The sequence below is a fragment of the Fukomys damarensis genome, unplaced genomic scaffold, assembly GCF_012274545.1.
Source record: "Fukomys damarensis isolate Sample0158 unplaced genomic scaffold, DMR_v1.0_HiC HiC_scaffold_5, whole genome shotgun sequence".
NCBI classification, from domain to species: Eukaryota; Metazoa; Chordata; class Mammalia; order Rodentia; family Bathyergidae; genus Fukomys; species Fukomys damarensis.
The window spans coordinates 39,847,543-39,861,414 of NW_022900917.1; the positions used below are offsets into that span (position 1 = coordinate 39,847,543).

Below are 13,872 nucleotides of genomic sequence, written 5' to 3' on the forward strand. Positions count from 1 at the left end.
TATATATATATATATGTATATATATATATATATGTATATGTATATATATATGTATATGTATATATTGACTTATCATCATCATGCTATTTTCTTGTTGGCTCTTAAAAATTTTTCACCCTCTCCCTTAAATTTCTTGCCTTGCCTGCTGGATTTGCTCTGTTGGGCCTCATGGAGTTGTGATCTTCATTGTCTTTTTCTTATTTAAAATTGTTTGAAGTGCTCAATTGGTATTAGTGAAGTTTCTCAGGTGTTCTTTGTCGTGGAAGTATCTTATTTCCCCATCAATTTTGAAAGACAGTTTTTCAGGATACATCAGTCTAGGTTGGAGCTTGTTTTCTTCTAGGACTCAAAATACTTCACTCCAGGCTCTCCTTTGACTGGAGGGTTTGTGTTGAAAAGTCTGCTGTCATTCTGATGGGCTTTCCTTTGCATGTGATTTGTTTCTTTTCTCTAACTGCTTGTAGTATTTTATGCTTCTGTTGGGTTTTTTGGGATCTTGATTATAACATGTCTAGGTGAAGATTTTTGTGATCATGGCTCATTGGAGTCCTGTAAGCCTCACTGATCTGTATGTCAAATTATTTTGCTCTATTTTGGAAGTTTTCCATCATTAATTCTGTGAACGGTTTGTTTAGGTCACAAGTACTTTCTCCTGCTTTTTCATGAACTTTTCTATTAGTCTTATATTATTTTCTTTGCATCATCTAGGAGCTGTTGAACTGATTTCTCATTTTCCCTTACTTTTTTTAGGAGATCCTTCTTTTCATGGTCACTAACCACCATCCTGTCTTCTATATCTGGTATCCTGTCTTCAGACTGGTGCAGCTTATTATGTACATTTTCAATAGACTTTTTAATCTCTTGAACATCTGATTGAATCTGTTTCATGGATTCCATTTCTTTCCTATGTTGGGCATTCATGGTTTCCTTGTCTTTCCTATGCTGGGCATTCATGATTTCTATCATGGTCCTGAGCTCATGTATTTTCTTATCTGTTTCTGTTCTAGAGTCTCTAATCATGTCTTTCCTTTTGCTCATCTCTGTAGTTATCTCAGAAATTATTTCTGTTTTGAATTTTTCTAGAGCCTCATTTACCTGTTTTGTTAATTTCTGTGTTAGCAGTTCAGGGTATCCAGGTGGCTGATTATCAGACTTTTCCACCTCACTTCTCCTAGAGTTTGCCTTTGATGAATAGGCAGACTGTGTCTGTGCTTGTGCCGTGCTGGAATATCTTCTCATTTCTATTTTTGTTGTTGGTACTGTCCTTGGTTTAATTCCTGGGTTAATACTTTGATCTTCCTGTTATAGGTTGTCTTTAGGTTTTGAGTCTTTAATGACTCTGAGGCAATCTCATTTTTATTATACCAGGAAGGACAACTGATAATCAAATCAATGACAACACCTTAGCCCAAGTAATATAATCAGCAACACAATCACATCAAGCACAGCTTAGAAATAACACCTGGTGGTAGTTATTAATCTCTCACCTTTAACCATGTGAATTAAATCAATATCAATGCTGGAGCTCAGAACACTAGTCTTAATGACTCCCCATGCCTCTGTGGTTTCAATCAGATATCAGCCTAGCCAGGAGACCAGAGGTGCATGGAATGAGAGGGTTGCACCTCTCACTGTTCCCTCTGCTGAGGCCTGCAGTGTGGAGTCAGGGGGTTGGTGGACCTGCAGTCCCAGGCAACCTCCACACATTAGCTGAATATTCTAATGGTGTTATTTGTTGACAATTCCATTTGGGAGTGTTATCTGCTAACCTGTCATTATGAAAAATGAAGATATGTCTATTGTCTTATTCCACCCAATCAATCATGCCAACAACTATCAGTTCTGCTGCCTTTCTAGTATGTGTATCTCCTGATCTTTGATCAATTTTTGGTGTTTGCATTATTCCACCTATACAATGCATTACTCCATCTTGATTCCTTTTTTTAAAATAGATAGATAGATAGATAAATAGATAGATAGATAGAGAAATGATTGACCTACTTCCTCCCTGTTTCTTCTCCCTTGGTTACCCTAAACACCATTCTGCTCTCTGTTTCTATATATTCAATTTAAAATATATTCTACATGTAAAGGTCGTGTAATATCTTTCTGTATCTGTCTTACTTCATTTATCATAATTTCTTACACTTTCATCAGTGGTGGTAGACCTATGGCACACCTGCCACAACCAGCTGTTTGCTCTCATTGAAAGCTCTAAAAGGTTTGTCATCACTGCTTATATTGTCACAAGTGGCAAGATCTTCATTTGTAAGGCTTATTTTCCATTATATCTAGTAAAACTCATTTTATGGACAGAATACCAAAAGACAGGCAACAAAAGTAAAAATAGAGTGGGACTATATTAAAGTAATAGCTTCTCCACAGCAAGGGAAGCAATTAATAAAATGAAAAGGCAACCTTTGTGTATGACTTGTATATGTCCCCAAAGCCTCATGTGTTCATAGGTGGGGCCTTTGGGAGCTGGCTGGATCGAGGGCATGTGATACTGGGATTAAGGTGTGTGGTATTAAATTAGACCACTGATTGGAATTGGCATCATTCTGGGTGTGGATAATGGAATCCCTATCCTGGGCGTGAGTGACACCAATCAATAGGCTTATAACCTAGATCAAATAAAAAGAAGAGAAGGAAGGAAGGCTGCTTCTGCTTGTTGTTTGCTGCCTTCTGCCTGCCATGCCATGAACTGTTTCTCTTTTGCAATGTCCCTCTCCTATGTCACTCTGCCTTGAAACCAGCTATTGACTGAAATTGCTACAAACTGTGAGCTGAAATAAACCTTTCTTCCTTTAACTTGTGGATGTTAGGTATTTTGTCCTAGCAATGAGAAAAGTAACAAAGACAATTGTAATTCCAGATCTTACACTCAGGTCTTTAATCCATTTTAAATTGTTGTCTGTGTATGGTGTAATATAAGGATCCAGTTCATTCTTTTGCATGACGACATCTAGTTTTGCCATCACCAAAGGCCATTCTTTTCCTGGTGGATCTTCTTGGCAGCCTTGTAAAAAATTAGTTGACCATAAATGCTTGAGTTTATATGACTTTACTCTGTTCCATGGCCTGTGTAATCTGTTTCTATGTTAGAGCTGTGTTGCTTTGATTATTATGCCTTTATAATAATAAATGAAATCAAGAAAAGTGATGGTTTCAACTTTGTTTTCTTTCTTGAGATTATTTTGTCTATCCAGTGTCTTTTGTGGTTCTACATAAACTTTATAATTGCTTTTTCTAGGTCTGGAATTAGAATTTTGATAGGGATCACACTGAATTTATAGGTAACTTTGGTAATATAGACATTGTAAAAATATTAACTTTTGAAATTCACAAACAGAATATCCTTTTATTTGTGTAAATCTCTTTAATCATTGTTTTAAGTTTCAAGTGTATAGATGTTTCACTTATTTAAATTTCTTCCTAAGTAGTTCACTCTTTTTGATGCTACTGCAAATAGAATTTTCTTGTTTTCCTTTCTAAGATGGATCAATACTGGTACAAATAAATGCAGCTGATTTTTCTCCATTGATTTCGTATCCTACTTTATTGAATTCATTCATTAGTTGTAGTTATTTTTTTCAAGTCTTTAGTGTTTTCTAAATGTAGAATTTTATCATCTGCAAGCAGGAATAATTTTACTTCTGCCTTCTGAATTGAATGGCTTTTGTTTCCTACTCCTGCCTGATTGTTCTTGTTGGTATTTACAATACTATGTTGGATAAAAGAGAGGAAAGTTTAGCTGTAGGTTTTTCATAAATGAACTTTCTTGTGTTGAGAATATTTCTTTCTGTCCCTATTTTGTTGAGTTTTTTACAATGAAAGGATATTAAACTTTGTCAAATGCTCTCCCTGTATTTATTGATATGATTGTGTAGTTTTTAATCTTTCCTTCTGTTAATGTAGTGTATTATAATAATTGATTTGGAATGTTAGACCAACTTGCATCCCAGGGATAAATTCACTTGGTTATGGTGTGTGATCTTTCTGCTATGTCATTGAATTCAGTTTACTTATTCCTTTTAATAAATCATTGTCATGATCTTTCGTGTTAACTCTCTTTACTATATGTTCAAATGTATCAGTCATTCTATTAATTCATCTTAATGAAAGCTTTCCTGGGGGTAATTTAAACTCTATCCTGGGACTGTTATATTTGGTGCATTAGCCATCACCTCAGAATTGCTCTGTACTATCAGCACCACGGATTATATTCATCTTTCTCCTATTTGGATGATCTAGTTCTTAAAGTGTACTCCCTAAGTTTGATAAAACATACCTTCTATTAGCTTCCTGGGAAAGGATATTTGGGAAATGCATTGTTTCAAATTCACATGTCTAAAAATATCCTTAATTTTAATTTTCTTATTTATTATAAAGTTTGATATTATAAAGTTTAAAATTCTAGGTAGGGAATTTTTTCCTTAAGGAATTCCTTAAGGCCATTGCTCTATCAGAAATATATCTTCCAGGTAAGAAATTTGAATTTATTGCCATTGCTTTGTTCATGATCAGTTTTTTTCTCTCTCTCAGAGAATAAAATTTTTCAGAGATTATAGAACCTATGCTTTGATCCTAATGTTCTGAACTTTTTCAACAATAGACATTGGAGCAGGTCTGTCTTTATACATTTTGTTGGGTACTCACTGAGACCTTTCAACCAGAAAATTTATGTCCTAGAAAACATTTTAGAGTCATTTGTCTAAATTTTGCCCTTAATTTTCTGTGCTTTCTTTCTAAAGCCCCAGTTACTTGAATGTTGGGTCACCAACACTTCTGCTCTTCATTTCTTATGTATATTTCTCTCCTATTTTTCATCTTTTCTTGCTTTCTTTTTTTGAGAGATTGCATCAATTTTATTTTCCAAATCTTACTGAATTTCACATTTCTGTTAGCTTACTTTTTATTTACAGGTGCTCTTTTTTGTTTTGAGTGTTCCTCTCTTTAAAAAAAATCAATTTTGTCATTTTCATTGCCACATAACTAGGAATAGGGAACTTTAAAGACTGATATGTAAGGACTTGCTAACCATGGTTTCTACTTTGGATGAGTAGGTTGAGTCCTTTCCATGAGAGACTCACAGGTGTATCTTAGATCTTTTCTTTTGGACTGGTCAGAATTCTCCATGAAGGTGACATTAGATTCCCACCTTGATGATAAAGATCTGGCCCACTGAGTTCTAGGAAGTCTGATGGGGAAATGGTTATGGTGGAAGGGACTGGAGTAGCTGTCCCAGCATTCAATATGAGAATGATTTTTAATCTGTCTGTTTCTGGCATGGTGACCCTTAACACAGTCCAGGGTCTCTCCTCCAGTCCACAGTCTATTTGTCCTGCTAGGCATGTAAATTGCAAAAGGGCATCTAACTGCTTCTTACACTGACTTATATCCCAGCCCCATTTTTAAGCCTCATTTTGACTTTCACTTACAGAACTACCTGCTATCACTGATTCTGGAGATATGGTGGGGTTGGGTGATGGTGGTATATGCTGGCTTACTTTTCTGCTTTTCTTACTGCCAGTTTGGGGTTTGGCTTTCTCAGATGTGAAAAGTTATTTCAAATGGTCTTCTTGCTTTTGTGTTCTCACTTTTAAATTTTGTAACTTTTTTTCTTATTGCTGCCATCTTTGTGCTTAATTATTTATGCTTTTTAAAAAATCCCTTTTCTATTGCTTTAGTGGAGTTTCTAGAGAAAGCAAAAGAAATACCTTGTTCAGCCAGCCACCTTTTCATTTCTTTTCACTCTTCAGTGTGTGCATGATAACATAATTTTCTTAATGGCAGGAAGTCCATCTGCCCTGTTTACTACTTCATGTTGTGTCCCCAGTACCTGGCATATACTAGAAGTATGATAAATAATTAGAGTGAATGATTACTGGCTGACAGAACAACTGGCATAGTTGATGAAACTTCTGAATAGCCTAAAAGCTGCAAAATTTTAAAATGAACGCTTTGTGGATACAAGAGGAATTTCTGAAAGGTAGGAAATATAAAATTTCCTTCAAGATACTTTCATTTTATTGCATGATCCTTTACAATTTTATTCTTACATTTTTGAATTTATTGGCCGAGTTTTTATAAGGAAAATATGCACAGGTATTAGGATAACAGGTGCTTAGGGAAGACTATGATGTTTATTAATAAAAGACAATATATGAAGGCTTTTAAAAAATTAAGCCTAAACTTTTTATTCCATTTTATTGTCTCACTCAAATACATAACATAATGTACAGTTATTTCAGGTCTGTTTTACTTTCCTAATTTTCTTGGAGTTTGATTATTCCATTTTCACAATGGCAAACTCAGTACAATTTCAAAGACTCAATTTTTCTCCTTTAAGCATTTAAATTATGTTCTTAAATGAATTCTGAATGCCTTAACCAGTTCAGCTTTAGAGTTTCCAGTGGAGAAAAATATAACAGTGTGGACAAATAAAGAAAGAAATGAAAGCAAGGAAAATTATTTTTCTTTCAAAAACTAGAACTATGTTCCATTTCCTAGCTTAGCATACATGTGTTAATTAAATAGCATTATGGAACACCTATCATGTATATTAAGCCATGCTAAACCCCAGAACTCACCAGGGCCTTGACATTTTTTTCCCAGTTATTTAATTAAGTTGATTTGAAATGCAGTTTTCTTTTACTATTTTACTGTCTGTATGAGCTTTACCATACAAATAAATATTTTCATTCTGGCGCCACTTTGGTGAATGGGTCCAACTTTGCATTCATGTTGTAGTTATCCAGTTTATAAGTTGAGAGGATAAGTAACTGATAATAAAGAGAACAGAGAAAACTCATGCCAGAGCCATAATTAGAGCTCACTTAAATCTCTAGCGCATTTAGTGTAGTAAGTACTCTTGGTGGTAGTAATTCTACACATTCAAGGAAAAGAACAGATTGAAATAGGAATAGACATCAAGTCCACAAATACAAAAAAAAAAAGAAATAGGAAATAAAGGTTGTGATATGCTGCTTCAGAAAAATGTTAATGTACAACATCTCATTAACATTATTTTTATTCTTTTTCATATATTGGGAATTTGTAGGCTAGTAACAGGTAGGAGTTGGGTAAATTCTAAATAATGCCGAGTTATAGTTTCTTCTCTTTAACAGTCTTCACTAATTATTCATGATTTACTTTATTGGTGGGGCACCAAACCATCCATATTTGTTTTCAATTTTGAACTTATCAGTGCAATTCCTCACAAACAAGACAGGAATACCAAAAATGGTAATGTCATTTAAAAATATACAAAATCTGCATGTGTACAAATATTATCATTTTCCCTTAGAATGTCTAAGTCAAATGCTGAGTCTTTGAAAAGGCCTAGGATCCTTGAGTAGTTTTCTGACTCTTGCCATGAATAACTTCTTTCTTGCCCTGCTTTGTTACTGTCCTGTCCCTCCTTCACCCTCTCCTAGCCCTCTCCATCCACTGGCTGGTGGGGGAGGATTGTCCTTACAAGCAAGGACAGGAAGGAAAGTGAACAGCCATCCCAGGAGGCCAGAGCTAATGGGGCCTCTGCGGATCTTTCAGCAGGGCTTGTCAGTGAGAATCAGGCAGGAGAGGGCTCCACCAGCACTCTGACCTCTTGGTAAACTATTTGTTTTTCCTTGTATTGATTAAAAAAACAAGCCACTAACCCATAATTCCCTATCAACCAGAGCATTGTTTTTAAGAATCTTATACATTTTAAATGTAGGAACTCAGAAAAGCCCATATCCTTGACTTTGCTTTCCTCTACAAATCAGGTAAATCAGATCATTGATGAAGTTAAAACAGAATCCCTGAAAGGGGTAGGGGATTCTTCCAGGCTTAGATTTTTTTTTTTAAAGAACTTGAACCACAAATGTAAATAATCATTGTAATACCTCCTCAATATGAAACCACCTAAAGTAAGCATTCTTCTTAATTATGAGTATCCAAAGACTGAAATGTATAATCTTATTTATGCATTGGTCCCAAAAAGGTACTGTCTTTTTAAGTATTTGAACAAACTGAAGGTATTGTTTTTCTTAGTGTGTAATTTCAAATCTACCTTGTTTCTTCGTGCCACAGCATACTGAAATAGCAAGGCCTCAAGGCAACATGATCACCTGCACGTATGAATCTAGCAAAACTTTACAATAGAGAGAAACCTCCAGGTTGTATATCTATTGATGCTGCTTAATAAAAACATCTCAAATAATAGTGCTTTTGGTTGGGTTTCCAACAGCAGTGTGATTGCAGTGCACTGGATTAAGTTACAAGTCCTTTGAATTGTGACCTTCTGTCTAAAACAACTTTAGAGGTTACCCTTTTTTCCCAATTTGGGAAACTAGGGCGGGGGAGTTAATGTTGCTTGGAGGAAGAAAAAGAATTCTATAGGTTATTAGGCTTTGGGACCCCCCCCCCAGCAATTTCTTTGTAACAATAATAGAGTTTCGTGATTCTGAAGACTCAAATTCAACCTCCAAATGCATCCAGAAACTTGGAGGAGTGTGGTTTAAATATAATTATTTCCTCAGTGAACATATCACACGCTTATCATGTAGTGGCAATTAAGATCATAGCATATCACTCTGGATGAGTGAAATTAAGGGAAGCAAAAGGGAAGAAACTGATCTAACTGTGAAACAAGTTACCCATATAATTGCTTGTTGCAAACTCAGAAACTAGGCTGTCATTTTTAGTATAATGAGAAAGTTGGGAATATTTCTAATCCTTACTTTAGGAAAATAATTCATCTTATTTAATAAATAACGAGAAAAAATGCACCCTAGCTTGATAATTTCAAGTTTAAGAATACCTCACCTTATTTTCTGTTGACCATTTAATATACTTTTATTTTTGAACCTGTGAACTATCTTACAATATGTATGTATGAATAGTCAGATATTATATAGTGATCATGCCTTTCCATGTTGATAAATTTTAGTTTGATATGTATCAATACATAACTAGATAATTTTTATATGTCTATATCTGATACATATCAGTATATATCATTTCAATATATCATACATCCTTCTGGACTTAGTAACTTCATTGGACTTCACTTTGCTCCAATATGATGATAAAACCAGAAGCCATTAATGTCCCATTGCTCTATCTACTGTTTCAAGGTGACTTTGATGGGTAAAATCTGAGACCTATTCAAGAACAAATAGTAAAATATGCATATTTTAAAAAACAACATTTATGGAAATGGGCAATGCCTAGAACAGTACCTTGCACATAGTAAGCACTTAATAAATGCTAATTCCCTTCCCTTCTCAAACCATTCTTTCTGAAAAATTTAAAAACTGTGAACTCAGCTGTCAGGAAAACGACAGCACAAAGCACATTTTCAGATCTTCTTACATGTTATGGGAGGTGCTGACAAGGTTGGTTTTACCCATAGTTCATAGAAAAAAAAATATGTTGAAGAGCAGACAACTTGGGTTTTCTAGGTGGCTTCATGTCAACTGAAATCTACTTTACAGTGGGAGAAGGTAAAGTGGCTTATTGCTGAGATGAAACACACACTGAAGACCAATTTCTTACATATTTGTATATAAAGAGGAAAAACTAACTCTGCTTGCCATTTTGCAAAACCAGTTGATTTAAAAGTAGAAAACTTCTCGTGTCATACTTTTCTTAAAGCACCTATATCACTTCATGCTCTTTTCTGAAGTCTGCCGTTGCCTTTGCCATCATTATTAGTGTCAAGCAGTGGTGCTCAAGATTTCTATTAAGAATAATAATTCTTTAAAAAAACATCCTATAGGCAATCATTACTGCATAGGTTAACAAGTTTTCCAACCTACATAAATAAATGGCTATGATTCGTGTGTAATAGCAATTGTGCTTATATTAGGAAGTTGGGAAATAGGCTTTATTTTCATATTGTTGGTATAAAGACTGTAATATTTATGAAAATAATTTCCATGGTACAGTTAATAGTTAGTAATTGCCTGCTTAAATTTACTGTTAAAAGCTATTCAAGTCAGGGTTTGAATGGAAAGCCTTTAACAAAATACCAGTAGACATTTAATTTGTTGGATTTAGTATCAATTTTAAAATAAATAAAGGATGTTTTACTTGGTTGCGTTTCAGCAGAAGCATACCAGGAGCAGGACCTTCATTGTAGGTCTCATGCCAGTGAGGAAAGCACAGGTCATGGAAGTGGCCACTCCAAATGCCAGCCAGCATTATAATCCTGGTCATCTGGACATGGTTCCAAAGGTTCCACAAAGAAATGTGCCATGGTGTGGACCACAAGAAAATGAAATAATCAAGAAACCGAAGGACACTTTTGGAATACTGTTCTACGTTGAACAGTTATCAGTGCAAAATATTACATATTTCCAGATATTGATTTTACTAGTGTGAGAGAAATACTAAGTAGAATTTTGCATTTGGAGACAATGCATTGGTCTTTAAGTTCTAGTTGTATTTTTCAACTTACTCTACCTTTTCTTTTGAGAAATAATTATTTTATAGGAATTATCTATGCAGCAAATAACTGTTGGACCAGGCCATAGGATGCATGCTTACTACTGAAAATATTTTGAGGTAAAGATGAAAAGAAGGAAAATACATCTTTTACTGAAAACCACAATCATTCAAGAATTTTGTTTTTCCTGGAATAGAAAAGAGAGACACCATATTTTATCCCTTGTTTTCTCAGTATTTAGTCATTATGTTTAATTTGATTAATCAATTGTTTACATGTAGTTTTAGAAAAGTTCCAAGTTACCATTTGAATTGCTCTAATGAGTCCCTTATATCTGTCCTTGTCTTTTAAAAAAATTTAATTAAGGACATTTGTTTATTTTTGTGATCGTGCCCTTATTTAAAACACTATGCTAACCTAAAAGCACTGAAAATTTCTATCAAAATTATATCTTCTTGTATATATCTGGGCACATATCCAAACAACAGCTGGCTTTATCAGATAAACCTGCTTGGAGATAGAGTGTATGAAAGATCTTTGTATCTCATTGAGGGTATTCAAACATTTCTTTACACTTGAATATTTCAAGTGTTTTTCTTTTCCAGATAAAATTATATGTACATTTGTGTTTTATTTTGGGAAAAATATTGAAAAAATTCTAAACTCTTATGCAAGTAAATGTGTGTTGTGAGTTTTGCAGCAAATATCAGATAGTAATGCTTTTCCCTAATAATGGTAAATATTCAGCAAATTTTCCTACAAGCTTTTGTAATCTGTATGATTTCACTTAGGAGACAGTTTGAATCCTAAGAGTATATGGTTAAATTATGTAATTATACTTGGCAAAATTTTTAAAATAGGAAGTTAACAATACACTACAAGCTGGGCCTTCTTAATGTTTAAATCATAGAGTAACTTATTTTTTGTTTAAGGTATATATAATAGTAATTATTATATATTTGTATATAGAAATGTAATCAGACAAAATTTATAGATAAATATGACTGCTTAATGTCTAGTTTTGCTTTAGAAAAAGGAAACTATTTAAAAGTGGTAAACATGCACATGGATATACTTTTAGCCAGTTACTAAACTTTGTTGAATACTTATGAAGCATGAACTACATCATGCCAATTAGTGGTCACATTAAATTCATCATGCTTTTCATAATTTTCTTTATAATTACATGCATGGTTTTTTCAGTGGTATTTTGTTTGGTTATATAAATAAAATTTTAATTTCAATATAAAAGTCCATGTAATAGCCATTTTACTGTGATGTTGACAAGTAATTTGTATGTAAAGATTATGTACTTTACCCAATATTTCTGCTGTTTTGACTTCACATAGTTTATGTATTCTCAATTTGCCAATATAATCTCTCATGGATCAGAAAAATAACATTTAACTTTGTATGTCTAAAATAATTTTAACACTATGGGATGCATGGGTAAAAGAGATGCATGTAGAGTTTCAAATAAGGTATCATTCTTTACCAACACCTCAAATTTTATATTTTATGGGGCTTAGTAATAAATCTGATTGCAAAATCAGTTATTGTGTGGGTGTTTGATATCATAGATTGAATTAATGTAACATTCCTTTTATCTGACAACACTAGCAGCCTCCTTTACAGACTATGTTTTGTTTTCTGCATATATACTTCAGCACATTGAATAACTGATACTTCCAGCCTGAGAGAGCACAGTAGGTTGTAACATAATTCTATTTCTGCTGCATATATGAACAGATCCAATAGCAACCAACTGTTTAGCGACCTAGCTTCCCAAATATGGTAGATGCCTAGCCCATGATTCCTTGCTAGTACTATACAAAATGAAATCCTAGGTGAGTCTGCAGTTTAAGATGTCTCTTAAATTTAACAAGGCGTTCTTTTCTGAGGAATTTAGATTGGCATCTCTTCAGGGATGAGGGAGGAGAAAGGAGAAAGCTTGCCTTGCATTTTGGTCATTAAAAGTGTTTTGCTTCTATAGGAGTGGTTATTTCATTTACAAATTAACAATGTAAAAGTGAGACTTTCTGTTTTATTAGTTGGTGACCTAGAAGTGTATTATAAGATCATTTAGCCAGTTATTGTGATTTTTTAAAGTTTTTTTATACCAAGCTTAAGAAAGGGGATTTTTCAAAATAAAAAGATCAAATAAATAGATTAACAGTATTGATAATGACTAAAGAGTTTTAAGAAAATCCAAGATGGACAACAGTTTTATTTTAGAGGACAAAGTTAGTTCTGATCAGTGAATAGTATCAAAATAAACATTTGTATGTATAAGGCTGACAAAGTAAAGTATAATCAGTCCACATAAACGATGCCTTCTTTAAACATTTGAAATCAATATAATGGTTAAGTCATTGATATTATAAGTGAAGTCGTTTATCTGCATAAAATATGAGGTCTTAACGAAGCTCAAATCTCTAGGCCAGTGTAATTGATCAGGTATAGATACAGGTACTGAGTTTAGTTAGGCTGCTTAAAAAGAATAGGCTGTAAAGAAAGGATTCTTGGTGGAATGATTTTTTTCCCCAAAATCATTTAAAAATATTAACACTGAAATATTATCTGGTTCGTATCCTAAGAATCATTCAGTGAGGACTTGCCATCCTAGAAACTGCTGCTGCAGAAGCCTCAGGCAGGAGGCTTTCATTGTTGGATTGATAATAGCTTACACGTTGGCTTTTTCTTTCTTCACTTAATGGGAACAGCCCTTCTACTTTTATCTTCCCCAAACTTGTTCGTGGGTAGGTACAGTCGAAAAAAAATCTGAAAAGTATGGATTCCTCGAGTTTCAGGGGCTGAAAAACGTTTTGGAAAAGTGTAAAATTATAACGTGTAACTAGTCCCCAAAGATTTTAATTGGGAGCTACTGCAGCAGGAGGATGTGTGTGCTGTGTCACAGAAGTTATTCTCACACAGCTGTTTATTCAGATAGCATGGGGCGCGTTCATTTACATAATAATTTTTTTTTAAAGCAGCAAGGTTGAGTCAGACAGAGCAGTGCTCCTTTCAATTGTTGCATTTAAACCAATAACGTTAGGACAAGAGAATAACTGTGGTTTGCGTTGCAAAAACAAAAAAAGCCCCGAGGCTTCATGGGCAGACCTACAAGGCTGCGCAAACAAATCAAGGGATGAGATTCTGCTGTTTCTTTGTCTAGGGTTCTCAGATGCTATCTGCGGCTGCAGTTCGGTGGGGAAAGCGCGCAGGGCGCAAAGCTTTTCCCAAACAGAACGGTGGGAGCTGATGGCTCCGAGTTTGGGGCGAGGTAGAAACTCTCCAGTGCCACTTCCGACTGTAAGCCTTCCTGTTGCCGTCCACTGTGGCGGGTTTCTTCCTCGGGAAAGGGTTTTGGCTCAGTCGCTCGGCAGCCGGAGCCTGCAGCAGCGCCCGGGCGCCGTCCCTCGGAGCCTAGCTGTCCC

At 34.6% G+C, this 13,872-nt stretch overlaps 1 protein-coding gene across 3 annotated transcripts in view; it reads left to right on the forward strand.

Annotated features, from left to right (window-relative positions):
• Eya1 (EYA transcriptional coactivator and phosphatase 1) overlaps positions 1–13,872 on the forward strand; it is a 419,270-nt gene that overhangs the window by 231,292 nt on the left and 174,106 nt on the right. The window lies entirely within an intron of this gene.